Source organism: Natator depressus, chromosome 28, assembly GCF_965152275.1.
Source record: "Natator depressus isolate rNatDep1 chromosome 28, rNatDep2.hap1, whole genome shotgun sequence".
NCBI classification, from domain to species: Eukaryota; Metazoa; Chordata; order Testudines; family Cheloniidae; genus Natator; species Natator depressus.
The window spans coordinates 12,731,157-12,743,451 of NC_134261.1; the positions used below are offsets into that span (position 1 = coordinate 12,731,157).

A 12,295-nucleotide genomic window follows, 5' to 3' on the forward strand; every position below is an offset into this window, starting at 1 on the left:
TCCCCCCATCTCCCCCCCGGGCTAGGGGGGCTCCGGGCTCGCTCCCTGCAGGCTCCGGCCCAGGGGCTGCCCCCCCCCGGGCAGGGAGGGGTTATCGCCGGCCCCGCGGGGGGGCGGGGACAGGCTCCTGCCCGGGGGGGGGAGGGGCCGGGCCCGGTTCGCCCCCTGCCCCGGTGGGGGGGGCCCCCCCGAGCTCCCCGCGGCCGCAGCGGGGCGGGGCCGGGAGCGGCAGGCGGGGCTCGGGGCGGGGCAAGGGGCGGGGCTGTGGAGAACCCCGCCCCCAACGGAGAAGGGGGGGCAGCGCCGCGCTCCAACGGCCCTAACGGTTGCAACCGTCACGTGCCTTCTCCTTCCCACTCCCGCGCCCACAGCGCTGTGTGCGTCACTTCCGGGGCCAGCTGCGGCGGCGGGAAGCGCGGGGCAGAGCCGGTAAGAGCCGGGCGGGAGGGGGGCGGGGCGCCCGGCCTGGGTCCGAGCCGCGCCTCGGGGGGGGGACTGGGCCGAGCCCCCCCGCGCCTGGGCCAGCCGGAAGCTGGGGCGGGGCCTGCGCTGGTTGGTCCCGGTTCGGCCTCCGTAGTGGGCGGGGGGGGCGTTGAAGTGTCTCTGGTCCCTGGGAGAAGCGGGGGGGGGGCACCCGCCCATCCCCCGCTGCTGCCCCCTTCCCTGGTCCAGGGACCGCCCCCCCCGGGCCCCTTCAAACTGCCCCCCCCCCCGCGGCCCGTGTGAAGGGGGGGGCCCACTTTGTGTCTGTCTGTGCTGGGCAGTCCCATAAAACCCCTTCAAACGGCCCCCCCTCCCCCCCTTCCGTGGCCCCATGAAATCCCCCCCCCGCCCGCTCCGGGGGGGTGTCTCTCCTCTCCTCAAAGGGGGAGTCTGTGACCCGTTCCCCCCCCCCCACAACCGACGGATAGAAAATATCCCCCAAATCCCCCCCCCTCCACAACCGACGGATAGAAAATATCCCCCAAATCCCCCCCCCCGCAACCGACGGATAGAAAATATCCCCCAAATCCCCCCCCCCCCGCAACCGACGGATAGAAAATATCCCCCAAATCCCCCCCCCCCCGCAACCGACGGATAGAAAATATCCCCCAAATCCCCCCCCTCCGCAACCGACGGATAGAAAATATCCCCCAAATCCCCCCCCCACAACTGATGGATAGAAAATATCCCCCAAATCCCCGCCCCCCACAACTGATGGATAGAAAATATCCCCCAAATCCCCGCCCCCCACAACTGATGGATAGAAAATATCCCCCAAATCCCCGCCCCCCACAACTGATGGGTAGAAAATATCCCCCAAATCCCCGCCCCCCACAACTGATGGGTAGAAAATATCCCCCAAATCCCCCCCCCACAACCGACGGATAGAAAATATCCCTCAAATCCCCCCCCCACAACCGACGGATAGAAAATATCCCTCAAATCCCCCCCCCACAACTGATGGGTAGAAAATATCCCCCAAATCCCCCCCCCCACAACCGACGGATAGAAAATATCCCCCAAATCCCCCCCCCACAACCGACGGATAGAAAATATCCCCCAAATCCCCCTCCCCCACAACTGATGGGTAGAAAATATCCCCTAATCCCCCCCCCCCCGCAACTGATGGATAGAAAATATCCCCCAAATCCCCCCCCCCGCAACTGATGGATAGAAAATATCTCCCAAATCTCCCCCCCCCCCCCCACAACTGATGGATAGAAAATGTTCCCCCAACCCCCCCCCCACTTGCTCTCTCCTCGTCCGTTCGACCGGGCTGGGCCCCGAGCGTTGGGCCCCGTCCCGCCGCAGTAACGTACGGCCCCTGTCTCCGACTTTGCCCTTCCCCCGATCCGCCGGCCGGAGGGTGCGTTTCCCTGCAAACGCTGCCTTGTCTCGCTCTGTCCGTCGGTCCCACGGCGACGGGAAACACACTCGGGTTTCACCGCTGACCCGCAACTGGCCCGTGCAGCCGAGAGGGGGTTTGGGGTTTTTTCCCCTCAATTGCCTGGCCTGGCGGCGGTGGGTTTGATTCTGTAGGTTGTGTTTTTCTACGTATAGATTGCATAGCACCATAGCAAGGTAGGGCTGGCCAGGACCTCAAGGTGTCATCAAGTCCAGCTCTCTCTGCCGAGGCAGGACCAAGTGCAGGTAGATTATCTCTGACAGAGGTTTGTCCTCCCTGCTCTTAAAAACTTCCAGAGACAGAGACTCCACAGCCGCCCTTGTAAGACTCTTCCAGAGCTGAGCTACCTTGGCCCTGGGGACACCCACACAGACTTTAGGGGTGAGCAGCTCTGGAGAGAGAGGAGACCCCAGTGAGCGGGCAGCTGGGTAAATAGACGAAAGTTGGGGGGAGAAACATTGACGTGTCCAAGGTCACCCAGGCTGTCCGTGACAGAGCTAGAAAGAGATCCCAGTTCTAGCGCTGTTTTGGGTACTGAAGGTCTCTGCCACACTGGTGTTTTAGGCACTGGTGCAAACCCTTCGTACAGACACAATTTACACTAGTGCAGTCTGATTGGCACGGGTGCACCATGTCCCAGTTGGACGGTTTGGGGTGGGGAGGGGGACAGTGACCTCACTGGGGCGTGGGGCTGGCTGAACAGTGCAGCTGGTAACGGAGGGGCAGCAGTGAGTGCAGGAGGTACGAGCCAGGCGCACAGCCCCACAGGACTGGACACTGACTTCTCCTGACCCAGGGGACACCCCCCCAGCTGTCTGCAGGGACTGCAGCTGAGCTGCCCTGCCAGGACACCTTGTGCATCCATGGACAAACCACCTCTTCCCGCAGCCTAATACAGTGGGATCTGGGGACCTTTCCAAGCTGAGAGTGTTGGGGCTCTGGAGTTTGCACGGTCTGTTCCTGGCTCTGTCACTGATCTGCTTGGTGACCTTGGGGAAGTCCCAGCCCCTCTCTGTTTTCCTCCTACCCATTGTCTACTTGGCTTGTGATCTCTCTGGGGGAAGGACTGTCCCCCTCTGTCTGTGCAGCGCCCAGCACAATGGGGGTGCTGATCTCAGTCAGGCTCTCTGCAAAGCGCAGCACAATGGGGCCCTGATCACCATCAGTGTATTCTCAAATCATTATTTAAAGACTTTAAATAACAAAAAAATCCACCATTTACATTAGTTTAAACCTGCAAATGACCCATGCCATGCCCCATGCTGAAGGGGAAGGGGAAAAACCCCAACCCCCTGGGTCTCTGCCAATCTGAGTCTGGGCAAAATTCCTTCCTATCCCCAAATATGGCAATCAGTTAGACCCTGAGCATATGGGCAAGAGCCAGCAGCCAGACACCAGGGAAAAGAAGTCTCTGTAGTAACTCAGAGCCCTCCCCATCTAGTTTCCTATCACCACCCTTTGGAGATATTTGCTGCTAGCAGTCACAGATCGGCTACATGGCATTGTAGGCAGTCCCATCATGCCATCCCCTCCATAAGCTCCTCCAGGAGCTTTGATAAGTGCGTCCTGGCCCAGCGGAAGGAGGGAGAGGACATAGATAGCTTCCTGACGGCCTTTGAGAATGCCTGTGAGATGCACAGGGTTGACCCTGCGGACAGGCTCCAGTTCCTCACCCCCTTACTGGACCCCAAAGCCGTGGAGGTGTACAGCCGGATGACAGGGGCAGAGGCAGGGGACTACGAACTGTTCAAACAGGCCCTGCTCCGTGAGTTTGGGCTGACCCCCGAGATGTACCGGAGAAGGTTCCGGAGTCAGCGTAAAACGCCTGAGGTCACCTACCTACAACTGGTCAACAGGATGCAGGGATATGCCCGCAAGTGGACAGTTGGGGCCCAAACTAAAGAGGACCTGCTGGACCTAGTCGTACTGGAGCAGCTGTATGAACAGTGCCCTTCTGACCTGAGGCTGTGGCTGGTGGACAAAAAGCTCGAGAACCCCCAGCACGCAGGGCAGCTGGCCGACGAGTTTGTGAACAGTCGGTCAGGGGGTAGCCGGGAGGAGTCCCAAAAGAACAGGCTCCCCCCAATGCAGAGAGAGAGTCACCATGGGGCCTCCCAGCGGGGAAATAGGGAGAACCCCCTCCAAAGGGGAACGCCTGGCATCGGGCCCCTCCGACCCGCTCGAGGGGACCAACGTGACCTGAGCTGCTATCACTGTGGCCAGAGAGGCCACGTACGGACCCAGTGCCCCGGGCTCAGGGACAAACTGAGCAGACCCAACGTACCCAGGGTTAACTGCGTAGGGACTCAGCTGGACGAGGGGCAGACGACCCAGGAAAGGGGGGCTACCAGTTTACCACCTGCTGAGGAGGGAAGAGTACCCCCGGCCAGCTCCGCCAGAGGGCCGGATGCTCCGGACTCAGGGTGCTCCGTTTACAGGGTGGGTGCGGGGCTGTCCCTCCGGAGAGAGTGCCTTGTTCCCCTGGAGGTGGATGGGAGGAAGGTCAATGGATTCTGGGATACGGGGGCGGAGGTGACGCTGGCCCGGCCCGAGGTGGTGGCCCCAGATCGGGTGGTGCCCAACACCTACCTGACCCTGACGGGGGTGGGCGGGACCCCATTTAAGGTGCCCGTGGCAAGGGTACACCTGAAATGGGGGGCCAAGGAGGGCCCCAAGGATGTGGGGGTACACCACCATTTGCCCACTGAAGTTTTGATGGGGGAGACCTAGAGCACTGGCCAAGCAACCCCCAGACCGCCCTGGTTGTGACCCGTAGCCAGAGCCGGCGAGGGGCACTGCACCCTGACCTTGGGGAGGGTACCACAACGGAGGCGCAGGACCCTACCCTGGTGGGGAGGGAGTGCCGAGGAGCACGGCTCAGAGAGGCTGCGGCCTCAGACCTGGCCACGGAGGGGGAACCGGGCCCCATCCCTTCCCCAGCCGCTGAGTTCCAGGCCGAGTTGAGGAAAGATCCCTCCTTGCGGAAGCTCAGGGACCTGGCCGACCTCAGTGTAGGCCGGACCGTGAGGAGAGGCTGCCAGGAGAGGTTCCTGTGGGAGAAGGGGTTCCTGTACCGAGAATGGGCTCCCCCAGGGGAAGGGGAGTCCTGTGGGGTCAGGAGGCAGCTGGGGGTCCCCCAGAAGTATCGCCGCAAGCTCCTGTCCCTGGCCCATGACATCCCCCTCGCAGGGCACCAGGGAATCCGGCGCACCTGGCAGAGGTTGCTACAGAACTTTTACTGGCCCGGGGTCTTTACCACCGTCCGGCAGTATTGCCGATCCTGTGACCCCTGTCAGAGGGTGGGGAAGGCCCGGGACAAGGGGAAAGCGGCTTTGAGACCTTTGCCCATCATAAAGGAGCCTTTCCAGAAGGTGGCCATGGACATCGTGGGGCCTCTCAGCAAGACGACCCGGTCGGGGAAGAAATACATTCTGGTGGTGGTAGATTTTGCCACCCGCTACCCCGAGGCAGTGCCCTTAGCTTCCATTGAAGCAGACACCGTGGCAGATGCGCTCCTGACCATTTTCAGCCGAGTGGGGTTCCCCAGGGAAGTCTTGACAGACCAAGGCTCCAACTTCATGTCGGCCCTGCTCTGGTGCTTGTGGGAGAAATGTGGGGTCCGGCACGACTGGGCCTCAGCGTATCACCCCCAGTCCAATGGGCTGGTGGAGAGGTTTAATGGGACGCTAAAGATGATGCTGAAAACCTTTATGAACCAGCACCCGCAGGATTGGGACAAGTACTTACCTCACCTGCTGTTCGCGTACAGGGAGGTGCCCCAGGAGTCTACCGGATTTTCGCCTTTCGAACTGTTATATGGAAGGAGGGTGAGGGGCCCCCTGGACCTGATGAGAGACGAGTGGGAGGGGAAGGCCACTCCCGATGGAGAGTCAGTGGTGGAGTATGTCCTGATCTTCCGAGAGAGACTGGCTGAACTCATGGGCCTGGCCAGGGAGAATCTGGCCAGAGCCCAGAGGAAGCAGAAGGTCTGGCATGACCGCACGGCGCGGGCCTGAGCCTACGCCACCGGGGATCAGGTGATGGTTCTCATCCCCGTGAGAAAGAACAAACTACAGGCCGCCTGGGAGGGCCCTTTCAAGGTCGTCAAGCAGCTCAATGAGGTAAACTATGTGGTGGAGCTGTCGAACCACCGCCGGGTGTACCATGTGAATATGATGAAGCCATATTATGCCAGGGGGAATGTGGTGTTGGCCGTGTGTGGACAGTGGGAGGAGCAGGGAGATGACCCTTTAGTAGATCTGTTCCCTGGGACCAGAGCTGGTTCTCCCCTGGAAACAGTTCCCCTCTCGGATCAGCTAACCCCTGCCCAGCAAGCTGAGGTCAGGGGGGTGCTGCATCCTTACCGACAGCTGTTTTCCAACCAGCCTGGACGCACTAATCTGACTGTCCACCGGGTGCAGACGGGGTCGCACCCGCTGATAAGATGCTCCCCCTTCCGAGTCACGGGGAAAACTGCTCAGGACCTGGAAAGAGAGGTCCGGGACATGCTGGCTTTGGGGGTGATCCAGCCATCGGCCAGCCCTTGGGCCTCGCCGGTGGTGCTGGTCCCCAAAAAGGATGGGTCGGTCCGGTTCTGTGTGGACTATCGGAAGCTCAATGCCATCACTGTATCTGATGCCTACCCCATGCCCAGGCCGGACGAGCTCCTAGACAAGCTGGGAGGAGCCCGGTACCTTACCACCATGGATCTTACAAAGGGCTACTGGCAAGTGCCGCTGGATGCAGATGCCCGGCTGAAATCGGCCTTTATCACCCCACTGGGGCTCTATGAGTTCCTGACCCTGCCTTTCGGCCTCAAGGGAGCGCCGGCCACCTTCCAGCGCCTGGTGGACCAGCTCCTGAGGGGGATGGAGAGTTTTGCCGTGGCGTATATTGACAATATCTGTGTCTTTAGCCAGACCTGGGAGGACCATGTGTCCCAGGTTAGACAAGTGCTGGACCGACTCCAGGGGGCTGGGCTGACTGTAAAAGCGGAGAAGTGCAAGGTGGGGATGGCTGAAGTATCTTACCTGGGCCATCGGGTGGGGAGCGGCCGCCTAAAGCCGGAACCGGCCAAGGTGGAGGTGATCAGAGACTGGCCCGCTCCCCACACCAAAAAGCAGGTCCAAGCCTTTATTGGGATGGCAGGATACTACCGAAGATTTGTGCCCCACTTTAGCGCCATAGCCACCCCCATCACTGAGCTATGCAAGAAGGGGAAGCCAGACAAGGTGGTCTGGACCTAGCAGTGCCAGGAGGCTTTCCTGGAGGCTCTGGTCAGTGGCCCAGTTCTGGCAAACCCAGACTTTGACAAGCCCTTTATGGTGTTCACCGACGCCTCCGACACGGGACTGGGGGCGGTGTTAATGCAGGAGGATGAAAAGGGGGAGAGACTCCCCATCGTGTACCTGAGCAAGAAGTTGCTACCCCGGGAGCAACACTACGCGGCCCTCGAGAAGGAGTGCCTGGCCATGGTGTGGGCCCTCAAGAAACTAGAGCCCTATCTCTTCGGGCGACACTTCACCGTCTACACCGACCACTCTCCCCTGACCTGGCTGCACCAGATGAAAGGAGCCAACGCCAAGCTCCTGAGGTGGAGCCTGCTCCTGCAGGATTACGACATGGACGTGGTCCACGTGAAGGGAAGGGCCAACCTGATAGCGGATGCGCTGTCCCGGAGAGGGGGCCCCGAACTTCCCCAGGTCACTGGTCACAGTGACCCCGCTCAGTTCAGTCTCGAAGGGGGGAGAGATGTGACGATGTGACGCAGCAGGGAGGGGGGAGTGTTGACCTGGGAATGTGCCCTGAGGGTGGGAGACCTGAGAGCCTGTCACCTGAGCCTGGAGGGGGAGGTAACACCTCTGCCCAGGAATGTGGACGGAGGCTGGAGCAGGGAACCTGCTGGGTGGGGTTAGTTTCAGTTTGGAGCTGGGTGGAGGAACACAGGGAACCCCAGGGCTGGGGTCTAAGCTCCCTGCTCCCCCAGAAGGACTTGACTGAGGGGTCCTGGGTGTCCCCACAAGCTCTGTTTTGGACTGTGTTCCTGTTGTCCAATAAACCTTCGGTTTTACTGGCTGGCTGAGAGTCTCAGTGAATCCCAGGAAGAGGGGTGCAGGGCCTGGACTCCCCCACACTCCGTGACATCAACCAATACACCTAGGTCTTTCTCCTCCTCTGTCACTTCCAACTGATAAGTCCTCAGCTTATTTGCAAAATTCTTGTTGTTAGTCCCTAAGTGCATAATTTTGCACTACTGATTTTCATCCCATTTTCTATTACTCCAGCTTTCAAGGTCATGCAGATCTTCTTGGATGATATTCCTGGCCTCCTCCATGTTGGCAATCCCTCCCAGCTTTGTGTCACACCCCCACTTTCTGTGCCAAGGTCACTAATAAAAATGTGAAATAAGATCGTTCCCAAGACTGATCTCTGAGGAACTCCACTAGTAACCTCCCTCCAGCCTGACAACTCACCGTTCACCATGACCCCTTGTAATCTCCCCTGTAACCAATTCCTTATCGACCTTTCAGTGCTCATCCTAATCCCCATCTTCTCCAATTTAACGAATAGTTTCCCATATGGAACTGTATCAAATACCTTAATGACATCCAGATAGATTAGAGCTACTGCATTTCCTTTGTCCAAAAAATTAGGTTTCTCACAGAAAGAGATCAGGTTGCTCTGGCAGGATCTACCTTTTGTAACACCGTGTTTTATTTATTTATAGAGCTGAAGGCTGGAAGGAACTGTTAGCAAAGGCTGAGAGTGGCCATGTGGAGGTGGGGGAAGGGATGGCAGACAGTGCGGAGGTGGGAGGGGATGCGGTGTTGGATTTTGTTTTGCAGGAGTCCATGTCCCTGCTCCCTGTGGCGGTGGTGCCTTCCGTACCAAAGCAGCATGTCAGCAGAGCAGACGCACACACCATAGCTCCATCTGGAACACGCGGCATTCAGTTTTTTCCCTTTATTGTTTTCCCCCTGCCTGTGCCCAAGGCCGCTCTCTTCTTAACTTGCTTTTGTTATTTCAGTTCCAGTTTTTAAATGAGATCTAATAATTGCAAAGCTGAATGAAAGATAAACCAAACAGAACCATTTGAATTTTGGCACATACCTGGTAGAAGTACACCTCGTGAGGGTACGCTGTAATTACCTGGTTACCTGTAGCATTTTCTGATGGGGTGGATGAAGCAATGTCAAAGAGCCAAAGTGCTTTTTAGGGCAAAAGGGCTTGTCAGGTGTTTGCTCTCTAGGGAGCATGCCACTGGCCAGGGCTTGCAGACTTTCAGGAGTGGGGCGCTGGATTGTATTTACTGATCTCAAAATAAAAGGTTAAGATGGCTGGTTCACAATATCCAATGAAATCTTCCAAACAATTATAGAAATACACCCTAATGCTATTAAAACAACATGGTATTAATACTGATTCAAAACCGAAATTAAAATAACGAGATAAACGCATGAGAACTGAACTGACTCCTAACTTCCATGTCTTAATGCCTGAACTTTTGCCACTCACTCACACCATCTTTTTTTTTTTTAAAGCTATGCACCACACACAGTCAAGTTAATGAAGGAAAGCACACCAATTATTGACTGCTTTGTGTTGCATTAGCAACTGATTAAGCACCTAATTAAAACTGTACCACTGTAAGTGGAAATGCCTCAACAGAGCTTCGCTCCAATGTGTTTAAATCTGAATGAAAAGTTTCTAAATTAAATACAGGGCAGGATGGTAAACAGGGGGAAAATACACAGAAGTGCCTCTACCGAGTCCTGTTGACTTCTTGTCCCAACCCCCTGCATAAGTTCTGGCTTCTTGGTCAACTCAGCTCCCAGTCCCACATCAGCTGTGCCCTCTCTTAGGCTAACCCGTTTCTACTGTAGTTCTTCATCCCCCTTGTCCAGGCAGGGGGTTGGCGCTGCAGCCCTAAGGCACCTGCGTTAATCACTCTCTCACATACTGGGGCTATTTAGATTTCAGGGAACGATTTATCAGAGTTACTGACTCTGGGAGGTGGGAGAGAGGAGAGACTGAGAGGGAGTTTGCTCCCCACACTCTGTAGGGCCATGTTCAACCCTGGTAGTCTCCATGTTACCTCATCTTCCACCCTCCCCCATGTGTCTCTGCTCATGTGTCAGAGTGTCCCCTTCTGATCATAATGCCACTGGCCTCAGCAGAGCTCCCAGACAGGAGCTACATCACAATGGGGTTATGCTACTGAGAGTAAAATACATCACAGGGAGGATGTAATTATCCTCAAAGCAAGCATTCATTCTTTCACTTCCTAGACTGTAAAGTACTTCATTACTTAAAAGTACACTTGAAAGGATTGGATTTTTATTAATAAATTGCAGTAAATGTTGATTTCACTGTATAGGTAAAATATAGAAATGCTTCTGGAGAAAGTCAAGTTTGATTTATGGATATTTACACTGTATGTTTTGCATGTGACATTGACAATTTGTGTTTGAACAGTTACAAAGATTTGGCTTTTCAAATCTCAACATTTACTGTAATTAAATAATTGTTGTCTGACCACCCCCATAAGTTCCCACAGATCTGAACATTGAAATTGTAAACATTGAAAAAAGGGCTTAAAAATAACTATCGATATCATCTATTGAAATTAAAAAAAGAAATAGACAAAATGAATTTTGCCAAACCCACTTAACAGCAATCGCAATACGCTAGGGTTGGAAATTCACAGTTAAGGCACCCAACCTTAATTCTGCCATGTAGGTCCCATGGCAGATGGCTCTGGCAGCATCAAGTGGGTCCACCACTGCAGGGGAATGCTGAGGGAGTGTCTGAGATCGGGATGAGGATTGTGTGTGTGTGTGTGTGTGATGGGGGTGGGGGTCCATGCCTGGGGATGGAATTCACCTCCCCACCCCTCTGCAGATCCCAGCAACTAGGGATTTATCTAGTGAAGTGGGTGACTTTGAGCCAGACACTGAAAGATCCTTGTGCCTTAGGTTCCACGCTGGCCACAGGAGTTTACTAGTACTCCCTCCCCAGACTCCCAGGGGCAGCCAGGGATAATTAGTGGGTTATGGGAATTAGAAGATGAAAACTCATGAAGAAAGATGATATTTGTGTGTTTATTATTAAATCCCCAGACACCCACCACTCCCCGTCCTCCTCCTGATGAGCTATAAATATCAAAGGGACTCAGCTACTGATCCTGCAGTGAGTTTCTGCCCCTCCCTACTTTCTATAGCAGTACTTGTAAGAACAGGCCAGGGAAACATGTTAATACTTTGAACCAAAATCCGGAAGCTGCTGAGTATGCACAAGTTAAAATGAAACCAAGGCTCCGTCTCTCCAAGGACCTGGCCCCTAGTGCAAAATAATAGACACTCCCCAGAAATCTGAAATGGCCACTTCATAAATGATAGAATCTTATTTATCTCTTGACTTGTGGGAATTACCAATAAAAGAAAGAACCCAGTGAAGGTGATACCATGAGGGAAAGAGCTCATGTGTCTTTACAAATTGGTATAATGTAATCTGGAAATGTATACAGGAAAATGCTTTATTCGTAGCCCTGTGGCGATTGCCTGTACCCTGTAGGGACCTTAATTCTGCCCAATCCCAGCTGCTTCTGTCCCGCTCCATACCCCCAAACCTCTTCACCCCCTCTAACTATCAGCTGCCAGTTTTCCCTCCTGCCACCCTTTCCTCACTGGCAGAGAAACTCTAAGCTCTATCCCCTTCTCTTGGCCTCTGAAAGTTGCCTTGCCCAGGGCTTTGCTGCCTGTGTGAAAGCTCATAACTGGTCCAGTGAAACTCAGTGAAGGGCAGAGCCCCGAATGCTGCCAGCCCTCTCTTTGGGGCTGGAGATGCTCCAGAGACTGTTCCCTTCCCAGGGCGGACCCCTTCTGAGTAGAGAAGGTCTCTCCTGTTAACTCCTGCTCCAGTCCTGGCATTGCAGGTGTGGAGGGACTGGGCCAGTCCAGACTAAAGCAGCAGTTTAACCCCTTCTATGCCAGTGTGGGGTTTATATAGCCTTTCACAGGCACCCAGGCCCAGGGAATGGCCCCCTATCAGCCCCATGGTGGGGTGACCCACTGGCAGCATTGCCTTTGAGGGTGGTGCTCAGCTAATGGGAGGTCAAGAGCACAACAAGAGTCTTTTGTCTTTTTCAACATCCCATAATGTTGATCTTAAATACAAAAAAGGAGCTTACAAGAAGTGGAAGATTGGACAAATGACCAGGGAAGAGTATAAAAATATTGCTCAGGCATGCAGGAGTGAAATCAGGAAGGCCAAATCACACCTGGAGTTGCAGAGTAACAAGAAGGGTTTCTTCAGGTATGTTAGCAACAAGAAGAAAGCCAAGGAAAGTGTGGGCCCCTTACTGAATGAGGGAGGCAACCTAGTGACAGAGGATGTGGAAAAAGCTAA

The 12,295-nt window shown here is 55.4% G+C and overlaps 1 protein-coding gene across 1 annotated transcript in view; it reads left to right on the forward strand.

Moving 5' to 3' along the window:
* Positions 1 to 290: 290 nt before the first annotated feature.
* LOC141978941 (uncharacterized) overlaps positions 291 to 12,295 on the forward strand; it is a 52,796-nt gene continuing 40,791 nt past the window's right edge. Inside the window, 1 exon segment of the mRNA XM_074941342.1 lies at positions 291 to 429. The gene's annotated coding sequence lies outside the window, so the exon portion shown is untranslated.